General features: G+C 44.8%; 2 non-coding genes across 2 annotated transcripts; both read right to left on the bottom strand.

Annotated features, from left to right (window-relative positions):
• Nucleotides 1–600: 600 nt before the first annotated feature.
• trnar-acg (transfer RNA arginine (anticodon ACG)) lies at nucleotides 601–673 on the bottom strand. Its single transcript has one exon. It is a non-coding gene; the product is annotated as a tRNA-Arg (tRNA).
• Nucleotides 674–10,437: 9,764 nt separating this feature from the next.
• trnar-acg (transfer RNA arginine (anticodon ACG)) lies at nucleotides 10,438–10,510 on the bottom strand. The gene has a single exon. It is a non-coding gene; the product is annotated as a tRNA-Arg (tRNA).
• Nucleotides 10,511–15,527: the final 5,017 nt, after the last annotated feature.

The following is a 15,527-nucleotide window of genomic DNA, read 5'->3' as shown; positions in this document are numbered from 1 at the left end:
TCTGCTCCTCTGTCTTATGGACCTTTACTCAGAACTAGTCTGATTTCTGATTTTATTCCAGGATACAAAATCGATTTGAAGAGAAAATTAGAAAGTTTAGAAATGATGTGAACTTTAGTTTTCAAAGCTTTTGATTTCTTTTCAAACTGGGCTGAGTAGTTGAATTTATTCTCAAAACCCACAGAGGAGCTGCTATTTGAAAGAAGGAAAAAATAACATAAAAATACGGCACAACGTCAACTGGTGACCTGTGAGACGGCCCCCTTCAAAGCAGCTGATAGGTAACGCTTTCTGCTGACAGCTCTGGTCTTGGTTCATTATAGAGTTATACAGCACGGCCCTTCGATCCAAGCAGTCAACGCCGATCATGTTCATTTGACCGTCTGACCTGGTTTGATGAATCCTGTTGTCTGATCATGAGTGCTATCCTGCACGCTGTGTTCGAGCAAATGAAGACCATCTCGTCTAACACCAGTGGCAGGAGAGGTGATAAAATCCATAATCTGAGCAAATAGTAACAGACACGTATAGAAATGTTTTCATTGAGGTTAATTTATAAAAGAGCGCGAAGAAGGCAGCTTTAAGGTTTTGAAGCGCACTCGAGCTAGGTAGGAGTCGAACCTACAATCTTCTGATCCGTAGTCAGACGCGTTATCCATTGCGCCACTAGCCCACACGCGGCCTGCTTCGGGCGGATGAGTCCCCTCTGCAATTCTGTGGTTTTCATGATTAAATGAGAGGCAATAGTGAATTGACAAGAAGAATATTCAGCAAGGTAATCAGTTTCACTGTTTGACCTCGTTCACTTTGAAAGTTGATGAATTTCACCGAAAACTAAGAGCACACCTCACATTCAGATCACGTCTTCGTTTACAAACTTCGAGGTTACAAAAAAAATCACGAACTGTGGATGCTGGAAATCAGGAACAAAGTCAGAAATTGCTGGGTAATCGGTCTGACAGCATCTGTGGAATGAAATCACACTTAACGTTCGGGTCCGGAGATAAGGAGAAACGTCTTTCGCCAGAATGTGGTGAATCTGTGGAATTCATTGCCACAGAAAGCTGTCATTGGAGGAAGCCAGGCCATTGACTATATTTAAAACAGAGACAGATACGTTCTTGAGGAGCAAGGGAATCAAAGGTTAGGGGGAGAAAGCGGGAAAATGGGATTGGAAAACCTATTATCAGTATTGGCGGAGCAGAAGGATGGGCTGAGTGGCATAATTTCTGCTCCTCTGTCTTATGGACCTTTCCTCAGAACTAGTCTGATTTCTGATTTTATTCCAGGATACAAAATCGATTTGAAGAGAAAATTAGAAAGTTTAGAAATGATGTGAACTTTAGTTTTCAAAGCTTTTGATTTCTTTTCAAACTGGGCTGAGTAGTTGCATTTATTGCCAAAATCCACAGAGGAGCTGCTATTTGAAAGAAGGAAAAAATAACATAAAAATACGGCACAACGTCAACTGGTGACCTGTGAGACGGCCCCCTTCAAAGCAGCTGATAGGTAACGCTTCTGCTGACAGCTCTGGTCTTGGTTCAGAAAGCCCTTTCAGTCCCTCTCACTATGAAGTCCCCTATTACCATGGCTCTATGTAATGTTTGAATCCTCGGCTCTGCCTTCACGCCAATTTCTGATTGGCAGACCTGACCGCCTCTCGGACTGGCAGTGACGTCTGTCTCTACGGTTTCCAAGAGATTCAACCTGTTCCTGACAGTTACTTCCCCAGATCAGATCAGATCAGTAACTAAACGCATACACTCGTGGAAGAACAAATATTCTGTGTCTTTGAGACAACAAATAGTACTCTGCAAACCACAGATCTCCTTTTGAATGGATATTTGCACTTGCTGTGTATGTTCAAAACAAGTGGTGAACCTTATACAATTGGTAAATTTGTGCCATTGCAAGATAATGGATTATGGTACGATCCTCACGGAACAGAAGAGGATGTAAATGAAAGGTCCCTTTGTTCTGTTGGAGAAATGTTCTTCTGTTCCAGTTGTGATTGACTCCTCAAAAGATTAATAATGACTGTTTGAATTATTGATCAGAATCTTGTGTCGAGTGTTAGTTTAAGATTCTCATCAACAACCTGCCTGGATAAACGTGTGCTTCTGATCGATCGTGATTGATTTTCGCTTTTGTTTTGTGTTCGATGCAAATTCCTGAAGAGTGAAGCTGGAAGGAATGAAGGGAGTGGAAATAGTATTCCTTTAATTTTGTCAATAAATGTCAATAAAACATTGGCGACAGGTTCTAATTCTTGATTTAGAGCAATGTCCAGTATTCAGGAAAAACTGGTGAGATAAATTGACCAAAATAGATTTCATCTGCAGATCTATAGACGCTGAGGGGGAATGAAAACTCCACACAGACTCTCATCGGACCTGGGTCGCTGTTGCTGAGAGGAAATGGCGCTGACTACTCCGCTGAAACAAAACCGGCCGGTTTTCTCCGGCGGGGAATTGAACCCAAGCCTTCCGCATGACAGGCGGGGATACAAACCACGATACCATCCAGGAACTCCCCGCAAGGGTCTTGCTCTTCAACCTATTGCGTCTGTACCTGTCAGCAAATAATCGTATTATTTTTCTATTAACATTTTTAATCATTTGCTCCATAGACTTGTGCACCTTCGCATCGCAAATTCACATCGGAATACCACTTCAGGTTATGAGGGTTTCTGCCTGTCCGGCCTCTTACATAGAGTGACTTAAAGATTCAATCACCCGCTGGCTGATAAAGTTTCTTTCCGCACATCCGGACAAAGATTAGATTAGATTCCCTCCAGTGCGGAAACAAGACCTTCGGCCCAACCATTCCATACCGCCTCTCAGAAGAATAACCCACCCAGACCCATTTCCCTCGTTATGCACCGAGCACTATGGGCAATTTCGCTTGGCGAATTCACCTGACCCTGCAGAGATTTTCACTGTGGGAGGAAACCGGAGCACCCGGAGAAAACCCACGGCAGACACCGGGAGAATGTGTACTATCCACACAGACCTGGGACCCTGGTGCTGTGAGGCAGAAACAGCCAGAGGACAAGGTAGCGAAGGTTGGGATTTGATGTGGAGGTTGAGGTGCCAAGGGCACAAGGCGTTGTGAAGCACAAGTGGCAAATTCAGGTAACGTTGTGGTATATTTTGTGGTAAACATAAATTCTACAAGAGAGACGGCTTGCACCTTAACAGGTTAGGGACCAGTATTCTGGCATGCAGGTTTTCTACTGCAACACCGCTACATTTAAACTAAGTAGCGGGGGGGGGGGGGGGGGGGGGGGGACAAGCTGGATGTTTAAAAAGGAAATTGAAGGCAAAGTTAGAACAAGAGAAGTCAAGAAAGACAACTGTATTAATGAGGCAGAAAACTCGGAAAGGCATCATGCTGTAAGGTTGAGTGAAATAAGGGTTGATGGGAAGGGTGAGAACAGTAACAAATTAAAAATACTATACATGAATGCATTAGACATAAGATGGATGAGCTTGAGGCTCTTCTGGAAATTCGCAGATACGATATTGTGGGGATAACTGAGACGTGGCTTCAAGTGGACAGGGCCTGGGAAATGAATATTCAAGGCTACACGTGCTATCGTAAGGACAGACTGACGGGCAGAGGGGGTGGGGTGGCCTTGTTGGTAAGGGAGGATATACAGTCCCTTGCGCGGGGGGACCTAGAGTCAGGAGATGTAGAGTCAGTGTGGATAGAGCTTCGAAATACTAAGGGTAAAAAGACCCTTCTTGGGAGTCATCTACAGGCCCCCAAACAGTAGTCTGGATGTCGGATGTAAGTTAAATCAGGAGCTGAAATTGGCCTGTCGCAAAGATGTCACTACAGTTGTTATGGGGGATTTTAACATGCAGGTAGACTGGGAGAATCAGGATGGTATTGGGCCACAAGAAAGAGACTTTGTGGAGTGCCTCAGAGATGGATTCTTAGAGCAGCTGGTGCTGGAGCCGACCAGGGAGAAGGCAATTCTGGATCTGGTATTGTGTAACGAACCAGAATTGGTCAGAGACCTCGAAGTGAAGGAGCCATTGGGAAGTAGTGACCATAATTCAATAAGCTTCTATCTGCAATTTGAGAGGGAGAGGGTACAGTCGGAAGTGACAGTACTTCTGTTGAATAAAGGGAATTATGGAGCTATGAGGGAGGAGCTGGCCAAAGTTCAATGGTGCAATACCTTAGCAGGGATGGCCGTGGAGGAACAATGGCGGATATTTCTGTGTATAATGCAGAAGTTGCAGGATCAGTTCATTCCTACAAGGAAGAAAGATCCCAGGAGGAGGCATGGGCGGCCGTGGCTGACGAGGGAAGTAAAGAAACATATAAAGTTAAAAGAGAAAAAGTATAACATAGCTAAGATAAGTGGGAAAACTGAAGACTGGGAAGCTTTTAAAGAGCAACAGAGGATTACTAAGAAGGAAATACGCAGAGGAAAAATGGGGTACGAAGGTAAACTGGCCAAGAATATTAAGGAGGATAGTAAAAGCTTTTTTAGGTATGTGTAAGGCAAAAAAAATGGTTAGGACAAAAATTGGGTCCTTGAAGACAGAAACAGGGGAATATATTACTGGGAACAAAGAAATGGCAGAGGAATTAAATGGGTACTTCAGATCTGTGTTCACTTGGGAAGACACAAGCAATCTCCCTGAGGTAACAGTGGCTGAAGGACCTGAACTTAAGGGAATTTATATTTGCCAGGATTTGGTGTTGGAGAGACTGTTAGGTCTGAAGGTTGATAAGTCTCCATTGATAAGTCTCCGGGGCCTGATGGTCTGCATCCCAGGGTACTGAAGGAGGTGGCTCGGGAAATCGTGGATGTGTTGGTGATTATTTTCCAGAGTTCAATAGATTCGGGGTCGGTTCCTGAGGATTGGAGGGTGGCTAATGTTATACCACTTTTTAAGAAAGGTGGGAGAGAGAAAGCAGGTAATTATAGACCAGTTATACTGACCTCAGTGGTGGGAAAGATGCTGGAGTCTATTCGAAAGGATGAAATTACTGCACATCTGGATAGTAGTAACAGGATAGGACAGAGTCAGCATGGATTTATGAAGGGGAAATCATGCTTGACTAATCTTCTGGAATTTTTTGAGGATGTAACTATGAAGTTGGACGAGGGGAATCCAGTAGATGTAGTGTACCTGGACTTTCAGAAAGCTTTTGATAAAGTCCCACACAGGAGGTTAGTGAGTAAAATTAGGGTGCATGGTATTGGGGGCAAAGTACTAGATTGGATTGAAAATTGGTTGGCTAATAGGAAACAAAGGATAGTGATAAATGGCTCCATTTCGGAATGGCAGGCAATGACCAGTGGGGTACCGTTTGGATCCGTGCTGGGACACAGCTTTTTACAATATATGTTAATGATATAGAAGATGGTATCAGCAATAACATTAGCAAATTTGCTGATGATACAAAGCTGGGTGGCAGGGTGAAAAGTGATGAGGATGTTAGGAGATTACAGGGTGACCTGGAGAAGTTAGGAGAGTGGGCAGATGCATGGCAGATGCAGTTTAATGTGGATAAATGTATGGTTATCCACTTTGGTAGCAAGAACAGGAAGGCAGACTTCTACCTCATTGGAATCAATTTATGTAAAGAGGCAGTACAGAGAGATCTGGGTGTTCTTGTACACCAGTCAATGAAGGCAAGCATGCAGGTACAGCAGGTAGTGAAGAAGGCTAATAGCATGCTGGCCTTCATAACAAGGGGAATTGAGTATAGAAGCAAAGAGGTGCTTCTGCAGCTGTACAGGGCCCTGGTGAGACCACACCTGGAGTACTGTGTGCAGTTCTGGTCTCCAAATTTGAGGAAAGACATTCTGGCTATTGAGGGAGTGCAGCTTAGGTTCACGAGGTCAGTTCCTGGAATGGCAGGATTACCTTACACTGAAAGACTGAAGCGACTGGGCTTGTATACCCTTGAGTTTTGAAGATTGAGAGGGGATCTGATTGAGACGTACAAGATTATGAAAGGATTGGACACTCTGGCAGTAGGAAACATATTTCCACTGATGGGTGAGTGCCAAACCAGAGGACACAGCTTAAAAATACGGGGTAGACCATTTAGGACAGAGCTCAGGAGAAACTTCTTCACCCAGAGAGTGGTGGCTGTGTGGAATGCTCTGCCCCAGAGGGCAGTGGAGGCCCACTCTCTGGATTCATTTAAGAAGGAGTTGGATAGAGCTCTCAAAGATAGTGGAATCAAGGGTTATGGAGATAAGGTAGGAACAGGATACTGATTAAGAATGATCAGCCATGATTATATTGAATGGCGGTGCAGGCTCGAAGGGCTGAATGGCCTACTCCTGCACCTATTGTCTATTGTCTATTGTCTATTGGACTCTGTAGAGACGAACAATGCAGAGTCCAGTTAGAGTTTAGGTTAAACGTTGTGGAATGTCTGGACTTGTAATTTCCAATGTGGTGAGGAAGAGGAGCTGATCACTCTGACCAAGAGCCAAACCCGAGTGGAGCATACGTTACCAAGTAGGGAGCATGAACACTGTGAGTAACCGTGATACCCTGCCAGTCTGTAGTAGAATGACAGAGCTGGAATACTGACGGTGGCCTGGAGGGTAAACGGTCCCACCGGTAGAGAGCACACCGGGCCAGAAGTAGGTTTCTGGGCCAATCGGGAGGCGTTGGTTCAGTACACGTGGCTACACCCTGAGTCCCAGAACAAATTTGCTTTCACAGTATGGGACAGGCATTATATGTGAACTTGCCTGCAACAAGGGTGCCACAATAGCCCCACTATTTTTCACAGGGTGATGAGCGACATTCTGAAGAAACTAGATTTACCAGAGATAGCACTACCCTCCAATATGTAGACGATATCCTAATTGCCTCAGATTCTGAGTCAGGGAAGCAGGAAGCTTTATGTCTGGTATTACAGGAATTTGCAACTGCGGGGTTAAAGTTAGCTCAACACAGGCACAAATTGGCAAAACACAAGTCTTATACCTGGGACACATTATATATTAGGGACTCAAAGAAATGCCCAATGACCGCAAGGAGGCAAACCAACAGATGCCATGTCCTTTCATTGTCAGAGGAGTCAGAAAGGTCTTGGGACTGTTCAATACAGTTCGAGCTTTCTCCCCAAGTTTACAAAATTGATTCGCACAAGGAAACTGAGGGCTGTCTCCAATATGGGATGGACAATGTGAGAGACAGTTTTTTTATCCCCAAGTTAGTCCGAGTTATACTTAGGAATACAGGAGAAAACGCAACTGAGGGAATTCTACACACTGGGGAACTACACAACTGTGGGGATATAGATGGAGATGAAGACGGGGATGAAGATGGGAGAAAGTAAATGTTACCTTCCTGAGATACAGCCGAGGAGACCCGCTTCGTGAACGGGAAACGAAAATGAGTAGCATGGTCACCCCAAACAGAATAGGCAGTCGTAAATTATAAGTTAGAAACAGTTATGTCCAGAGGGATTGATGGAAGTCAGTCCGCACAGATAGCAGAACTGGTAGCACTCACCAAAGCACTTTGATTAGATTAGATTAGATTACTTAGATTACTTACAGTGTGGAAACAGGCCCTTCGGCCCAACAAGTCCACACCGACCCGCCGAAGCGCAACCCACCCATACCCCTACATTTACCCTTTTAACCTAACACTACGGGCAATTTAGCATGGCCAATTCACCTGACCCGCACATCTTTGGACTGTGGGAGGAAACCGGAGCACCCGGAGGAAACCCACGCAGACACGGGGAGAATGTGCAAACTCCACACAGTCAGTCGCCTGAGTCGGGAATTGAACCCGGGTCTACAGGCGCTGGGAGGCAGCAGTGCTAACCACTTGGCCACCGTGCCGCCCACTTGAACGAGCAAAGGAAATAATCGTGAATATATATACAGAAAGTCAATATGTCTTTGATGTAGTCCATGACTACATGGTGGCATGGGATAGAAGAAGGTTCGCTATCACGAGGAGAGCCTCTGTCCGACACCAACTGAAGATTTCAGGCACTATTGTGTGCCAGTGAACAGCCAAAAGAGGCTGCAGAAATAAAAGTAAAAGCGTATCAAAAGGAACCAGCAAAAGAGATTCCAAGTTTGCTAAAATTCAAAGGAAACCAGGCAGCAGACCGAGCAGCTCAGAAAGCCCCAGAACAAGAAGCCATTGACGAAGCTGCAATAGCCACTGTTGAATTAGTGAAAGATGCTATCCAAATTCAGCAGTGACAGGAGGACACCCATCAGGAAGAGAGAGAGAGCAATGGAGACTACAGGCAGCATTCAAAGGGGAGGATGGTGTCTGCAGATTAATAGACAAGGTGTTGGCACCAGCACGTACACAAAACACATTGCTTGAACTGCACCACGGGCTCTCCCATACCGGTAGAGAGTCCATGATAGCAAGCCGAGGGAGAGAGTGGTGTTGGAAGAGAGGGGGATGAGATGTGGCCAAGTACTGCCACAGATGCATGGTTTGTGCACAACATAACCCAGGGAGACTCATAAAAGTTAGGGTGGGACACCTGCCCAGATCTAGGTGGCACTGGAAACACCTTCAGATAGATTTTACAGAGCCAGTACCACCCTCGCGTGGAAAGCTTAACGCCTGGTCATCATGGACCAACTTACCTGGTGGGTAGAAGCATTCCCGCCCAAAAACTGCACCACGACAACTGTAGCTTGAATATTGTTGAAGGAATCATCCCGAGGTCGGATACCCCTCCAGGTCGACTCTGACCAAGGGTTACATTTTACTAATGAAATTAAGAGCAACCACGAATCAGGCAACCGAACTGACACCATATGAATTAATGACCAGGCGAGCAATGCAATTGCTACAGAAATAATCACATGTGGCACCGACTTGGGTTCACTGAAAGACAAAAGTCGGTGATATGTGATAGAATCAACTGCCAATTGAAAGGGATGTGGAAATCTGTAATTGATAAACATTACAGATTATTATCCTCCACAGACCAATATAAAACAATGAGCAATGTTCTGGGAAAAAGTGAAGACTGCATATGCTGGAGTTCAGAGATAAAAATGTTGTACTGGAAAAGGAAAGCAGGTCAGGCAGCATTCAAGGAGCAGGAAAATCAAATTATCGGGCATAAGCCCTTCATCAGGAATTCCTGCTAAGGGGGCGATGAGGCAACCATGGCTGACAAAGGAAGACATGAACAGCATAAAAGCTAAAGCAAAAGCACGCAATGTGGTAAGGTTTGGTGGGAAACCAGAGGATTGAGCGGCTCTATAAAAACCAGTGGAGGATAACTAAAAAATCAACAAGAGGTAGGGGGAGAAGATGAGATATGACAGTCAGCGAGCTGGAAGCGTGACTATGTTTGGTTATTGTTATTCTAGCCTATATACGTTAGCTCTCCCAATGATGACAATAACTCCCAGATGTTACTATCCTGCTGAGGCAGCAAGAAATTTACATATAACTGTCAGAGTCAGATTCACCTATTAACCACATCTGGGATGAAATCATTTTGATCGTTCAGGTTTTCTTTATTGGTAATAGAAGAAAGAGAACAGAGAACAGTACAACACAGGAATAGGCTCCAACACAGGAATGCCCTGTAATTCCTGATGAAGGGCTTTTGCCCGAAACGTCGATTCTCTTGCTCTTCGGATGCTGTTCTTTGCCAGTACAACACTCTCGACAATGAACATTGTTCCCCAGAGTCCAATATAAAACAGTGATCATTATTACATTATTCTCCAGAATCCAATGTAAAATATTGAGTATGATTTCCCACACCCGAGTTTAAAACAATTTAGCGGTCTAGGTTTGTTCAATACGTTCGCAGAAGTTGTATGACTCTTTGATCTTTTACTTGTAAATGCTGTGTCCGATGTACTCTCTCACACTAGCTGCCTGAGGAAGGAGCGGGACGCTGGACGCTTGCACTTTCAGATAAACCTGTTGGACTATAACCTAGTGTTGTGTGATTTTTGACTTTGTCCACTCCAGTCCAACTGCATCGTGGTTTGATGTCGGTGGGAACTGGGTAAAGATTGAAATATGTCTTTTCAATGAAAAGAACATTTACCCTTCAGCATCAAAATTGAGTTGTTCATCATCTTAAATCATTTTGTTCTGTGTTGTTGGTTGATCTGTTATTTTACCGCCTTCCGTGATTATTTTCTTTCATTTACTTTGAGAAAATTGCTCTTCTGCTACTCGCTCCGCCTCCAAAATGAAAACGTGTGTTTTCATTTGTCCGTCTGACCTGGTGTTACGAATCCTATTGTCTGATCATGAGTCCTATCCAGCACGCTGTGTTCGAGCAAATGAAGACCATCTCGTCTAACACCAGTGGCAGGAGAGGTGATGAAATCCATAATCAGAACAAATGCTAACAGACACCTATAGAAATGTTTTCATTGAGGTTAATTTATAAAAGTGTGCGAAAGAGGCAGCTTTGAGGCGCACGCGAGCTAGGTAGGAGTCGAACCTATAATCTTCTGATCCGTAGTCAGACGCGTTATCCATTGCGCCACTAGCCCACACCCCGCCCCTAGGTCCCTCAGTACCCTATCATTAATTGTGTAACTTCCTGTCCTTGTTTGTACAACAATGAAAATGCCAATTTTGTATGCAATTGGCAAGCTTGTCCCGAATCCTGTGGGATCCAACATTATCAATTACCCTTCCATACTAAAAATATCGACACTTACAGGATCCATATCCGTCTATTCCCTTCCTACTCATGTATTAGTCTTGGTGTTTCTTGAATGCTGCTACTTAGCCCGCTTCCACCACTTCCTCTCTCAGTATGTTCCAGGCATTCACCACTCTTTGTCTGAAATCTTGCTTCGCACATCTCTTTTAAACATTCCCCGCTCTTCCTGCACCTTGAATCTGTGTCCCCAGTTATTGACCCCTCCACCCTGGGGAAAAAAAAGCCTCCTATCCATGACATTCACAAACTTATAAATTTTTTTGAGGCCAACCCTCAACCTGTTGCATTTCTGTCGAAACAAACCAAGTCTATCCAACCTTCCTTCATAGATAAAATCCCTCGTACTGGGCAATAAGCTGTTACAACTTTCTGTATGCTCTCCATAGCATGCACAACCTTCTGGCAATGTGGTGACCCGAACTGTACGTATTGCTCCAGGAATTCCAAGGAGCAAGGAATTTCAAGAATGTGTTCTTCTCAGTCTTTCTCACTGCTCCAGGGATGTTGCTGTTTGTTGCTTCCCCTGGTTTCGGCCTCTCTCCATTTGCACATTATTCAAACATTTTCTTCCACTTGGTACACAACGAGTACTGAAAGATCGCAAAGCTGAAGACTGGGCTTCCATGTTTCCACCACCAACTGAATTTGTTTTTCTAAAACCTTGTCTCAATCCCCCATTTCATCATGACCAGGAAGGAGGGAGTTTAGTTTTGTGGAGAGATTCCAGAAGCCAGGATTATTCTCTTTAGAACAAAGAAGATGAAATGGAGATTTCGTGGCACTAGTGTTTGGGTAGAGCAGATATTGAGAAATTGTTTCCACAGAGCAGGATCAGTAAGAGGGGACTGGGATTTTAGAACGTTGGAGAAAGACGGAGTTTCATTTATATAACATTTTTCACCACCAGTGATGAAGCATGATGGGGACAGGCAGAGGTTATTTTAACGTTGTTTCATTCTTTTCCGTGTGTGATATATTCACTGCAAAGATCCTGAGGGATCCCAGTGTGACATTGAATCATTGAATTCGCACTTACTCCTCTCTGACCCGAATCATACTCTAAAACCGACGAGGAAAGCAGCATTCTTCAGAACTGAAATCTCTCTCCAGATGCTGGCAGACCTGCCGAGTTTCTCCAGCAATTTCTGTTCTTTAGTCATAGAGATGCATAGCATCGAAACAGACCCTTCAGTCCAACTCATCCATGGTGACCAGATATTCTAACCTAACCTAGTCTCATTGCCAAGACTACGCCCATACCGTTCTAAGCCCTTCCTATTCATACACCTATCCAGATGCCTTTTAAAAGCTGTAATTGTAGCAGCCTCCACCACTTCCTCTGGCAGCTCATTCCATACATGCGCCAGACTCTGTGTGAAAACGTTGTCCCTTAGCTTCCTTTTAAATTTTCTCCTCACACCTGAAGCTTATGCCCTCTCATTCTGGACTTCCCCAACCCAGGGGAAAGACCTTGTCTATTTACACTATCCATGCCCTTTATAATTTTATAAACCTCTATAAGGTCTCCCCTCAGCCTCCGATATTCCAGGGAAAACAGCCCCAACCTATTCAGCCTCTTCTGAGAGGTCAAACATTTCAAGCCTGGCAACATCCTTGTAAATCTTTTCTGAACCCTTTCACGTTTCACAACATCCTTCCTATAGGAGGAGAACACAATTGCACACAATATTCCACAACCAATGTCCTAGACAGTTGCAACATGACCTCCCAACGCCTATACTCAATGCTCTGACCTAAAAAATGAAAGCATACCAAACCCCTTCTTCACTATTCTATGAATTGTTGGCTGAGAGTGGCTGTTGATTTGTGTGCTGTTATGAGTCCTAGTGGTCGTAGTAGTCTGGCTGTCAGTTCAGAAATGTTCTTGATGCATGGTAACGTGGCTAGTCCTTTGGGTTATGGCATGTCCTCATTCCACTATCTTTCCCTTAGGCATCTGTTGATGAAATTGCGAGGGTATCAGTTTTTGGCGAATACATTGTAGAGGTGTTCTTCTTCCTCTTTTTGCAGTGCTGCAGTGTGTTGTGGCCCTTTTGAACAGTGTCTTGCTGCAACTTACTTTGTGTGTGTTGGGGTGGTTGCTTTCGTAGTTCAGGACTTGGTCTGTGTGTGTGGTTTTTCCTGTATACCTTTGTGGCGAATTCTCCGCTCGGTGTTCTCTGTAACATCACGTCGAGGAATGGGAGTTGGTTGTCCTTTTCTTCCTCTCTAGTGAATCGGATTCCTGTGAGTGTGGCGTTGATGATCCGGTGTGTGTTTTCTATTTCTGTGTTTTTAATGATTACAAAGGTGTCATCTACATATCTGACCCAGAGTTTGGGTTGAATTTGCGGTAAGACTGTTTGTTCTAATCTTTACATTACAGCTTCTGCTATGAGTCCAGAGATGCGTGAAACATAATCCCCGCTGCTCAGTTTCCATATCCAAATCAATGATATTGATTCTGAATAGTTTGAGTCCACTCACTAATCCTTGCAATACCCCATTGGTCACAATCTACCTACATGAGAATGAACCATGTATTCCTCTTCAGGTAGCTGTGCACAAGGATCATAAGGCACATAATTATAGCAAAAGATCTCAGTGTCATGCAACTGAAATGATATTTGAAAAAACCTGGATTGATAAGTCTTTCATCTTTTAGTTTGGGATGCAAGTTTTGGTTCATTATGTGTAAATCGCAAAACTCAATTTAAGTCACCTGACCTCCCACCTTAGCCTCCCATGTTGACCACCTCAAACAGTCGACCTCTCCTCACCCACTCCAACCTCACACCTTCGCAACACGCAGCCTTCCACTCCCTTCACTCCACCCGAACCTTACCATCAAACCAGCGGACCATGCAGCGGTAGTTTGGCTCACTGACCTCTTCACCGCTGAAGCCAGACGGCAACTCGAAGACACCTCCTCCTTTTGGCCACTTGACCATGACCTCACCGCCCCTTACAAAACCATCATCTCGCACGCCATACACGACCTCATCACTTCAGGGAATCTCCCAAACACAGCCACCAAACTCAGTTTAGGAACCACACACCAATCGGTTCGAACTGCAGCAAGCACAGGACACTTCTATCTTCACCTTCCATTCCCCATCAACCTCCATATAGTTCATATCAAACTCTGATATCTCTGTCAACGACAAACGGACCCCATCACCAGAGAGATATATTTTCTTCCCTACCCATATCCATTTTCCATTAAGACCATACCTTCTGCGACTCCCTTGTCAGGTCCACACCCTCGCCCTCCCCACCAACACACCCTCCCCTCTTGGCATCTTCTCCTGCCAACCACAGGAATTGCAAAACCTGCGCCAACACCTCTCCCTCTCACCTCTGTCCAAAGCACCAAAGGAGCCTTCGACATCCAAAGGAATTTTACTTGCACTTGCACACATGTAATTTATTGTATCCGTTGTTGCTTTTGCAGTGTCCTCTTCATTGGGACGACAGGATGCCTACTTGCAGAACACTTCGGAAAACAACTCCAGGACACCCACACCAACCAACCCCACCACCTTGTGGCCAAAGACTTCAACTCCCCCTCCCACTCCATCAAGGACATTCAGGTCCTGGGCCTCCTTCATTGCCACACCCTAACCATCCCTCACCAACCAGGAGGAAGAACGCCTCATCATCCAATTTGGGATGCTCCAACCACGTGGCGTCCATGTGGATTTTACTAGTTTCCTCATTTACCCTCCTCCCCAGATCCCAGATCCAACCTTCGAACGTGGCACGGTCCGCTTGACCTGTCCTACCTGTCAATCTTCTTTCCCATCTATCCACTCCACCCTCCTCTCCGACCTATCATCATTGCCCCCAACACCATCAACCTATCGCACACTCAGGTACCTTCCCTCCAGTGCCATTCCCCCCCCCCCCCCCACCCCTTGGCTCACAAGCCTCATTCCTGATGACAAAATGATGCCCTTGCCCAAAATGACGTTTCTCCTGCTCCTCCGATGCTGCCTGACCTCCTGTGCTTTTCCAACACCACACTCTGGACTCCCATCTTTAATGCATTGTCTGAGCTGAGATGTCCCCTTTTGTTATAAAACCTTAAATTATCTGGAGAAGGTGACATAAAAGATGTTCTGGGATTTGCACATGAATGAACCGAAATTTGCCACCCATTCTGAAAGACGAAATATTTAATAACAATCCAGATTTGTTCAATAAATCATTTCAGCCTCGTGAATCTGTAATCTTCCGATATAAATTCTGTGTTTTATGATCTTAGACTCCGCAACCACCTGCAAATGGAGCAGCGCTCCGAAAGCTAGTGCTTCCAAGTAACCCTACTGGACTATGACCTGATGTTGTGTGATTTTTAACTGTCCACCCCAGTCCGACATCGGTTTCTCCACATCATATTAACTGCATGTTTGCCCCTGTGTCTTTTCAAACAGGGTTCTTCTTTCGTATCCACAACTTTTGTGTTTTTTGTGATTATTGTAGCGATTGAGGGAGGACGAAAAACAATTCACAAGTTTTGGTGTGTGGAAGGCAGAAGGGCGAGGACGGGCTACTGAAGAAAGAGCTGCGACCATTGAGACGAATTTGAATGTCATTTCACACGATTCACGAAATGTTGCCATCCAGAAAAACGTCCTTGAGGCAGGAAATGAGAACAGAAATTGCTGGAGAACTCTGTGGAGAAAATAAAACTGAGTTAATGTTTCGGATGCCGTGACCCTTCATCACAGCTCTTCAGAGTGAGGAATGTAAATTATGGATCAACCTATAGTAAAATTTGAGGCAAATAATGAATCTGTCCATGGGAACTGCAGACAAAGGGGCTGGTGGGAGCAGGG

This window comes from Chiloscyllium plagiosum, unplaced genomic scaffold (assembly GCF_037043375.1).
Source record: "Chiloscyllium plagiosum isolate Xiang-an unplaced genomic scaffold, Cpla_swu_hap1 HiC_scaffold_46, whole genome shotgun sequence".
NCBI classification, from domain to species: domain Eukaryota; kingdom Metazoa; phylum Chordata; class Chondrichthyes; order Orectolobiformes; family Hemiscylliidae; genus Chiloscyllium; species Chiloscyllium plagiosum.
The sequence above is the reverse complement of the archived record's forward strand: the minus strand, read 5'-3'. Positions and strand labels throughout refer to the sequence as shown.